The 661-nt window shown below is 40.8% G+C and overlaps 1 protein-coding gene across 3 annotated transcripts in view; it reads left to right on the forward strand.

The window, feature by feature from the left end:
- LOC139962681 (cysteine-rich secretory protein 2-like) overlaps nucleotides 1-245 on the forward strand; it is a 14,690-nt gene extending 14,445 nt beyond the window's left edge. For all 3 annotated transcript variants that reach the window (XM_071962862.1, XM_071962873.1, XM_071962881.1), the window contains exon 8: nucleotides 1-245. This exon is cut by the window's left edge and continues 498 nt beyond it. The gene's annotated coding sequence lies outside the window, so the exon portion shown is untranslated.
- Nucleotides 246-661: the final 416 nt, after the last annotated feature.

A 661-nucleotide genomic window follows, 5' to 3' on the forward strand; every position in this document is an offset into this window, starting at 1 on the left:
TTTAACAGTTTTTCCGTTATTCCTATATAAATATATATATATATATATATATATATATATATATCGTGACTAGTATAGCCTATATAATATTCGAAGTCGAATAAATTAAACAGTCAAGATGTGTCTGAGTGTCATCATGTTACCGCTCCGACTGTTTAACTTTTAGAACGTGTCACAAGCAATCGATGATTAATAAAATTCCTCTTTCAATGTGAAATAAATTGATTTGATTCGAAAAAAAAAAATATATCATTGTTTTTTCTCTCGTTATTGTGGGTCCAATTGGAGATACCAAGCCAACCTTCAGCTTCAGCTGATACAACAGAAATCTTTGTAAAGGAATGACTCCCGCCTCCCTTCCCCCACCACCCCCCCCCCCTCCTCCCCACTCCCCAAAAAGCTAAGCAAGGTGATCACGTTCCGTTAGGGAGATGCAAGATTGTGGAGATATTACAGAAATCTCAGTCAGCGTCTCTCATTGGCCCTATATAGCCGTGTATGGTGTGTTAAAGATGGTGCTTCCTCTTGATGGTTTTACACCAGTCCCAGACAGTGGCGTAGATAGGATATTTTTAGTGGGGCTGGCGCTGGGGGGGGGCTTGACCATTTCCTGGGAGGGCGTCTTGTTACTATCTAAGCGAAGCGCCAACATTGGTTGGCT

Source organism: Apostichopus japonicus, chromosome 3 (genome assembly GCF_037975245.1).
Source record: "Apostichopus japonicus isolate 1M-3 chromosome 3, ASM3797524v1, whole genome shotgun sequence".
In the NCBI taxonomy this organism is placed as follows: Eukaryota; Metazoa; Echinodermata; class Holothuroidea; order Aspidochirotida; family Stichopodidae; genus Apostichopus; species Apostichopus japonicus.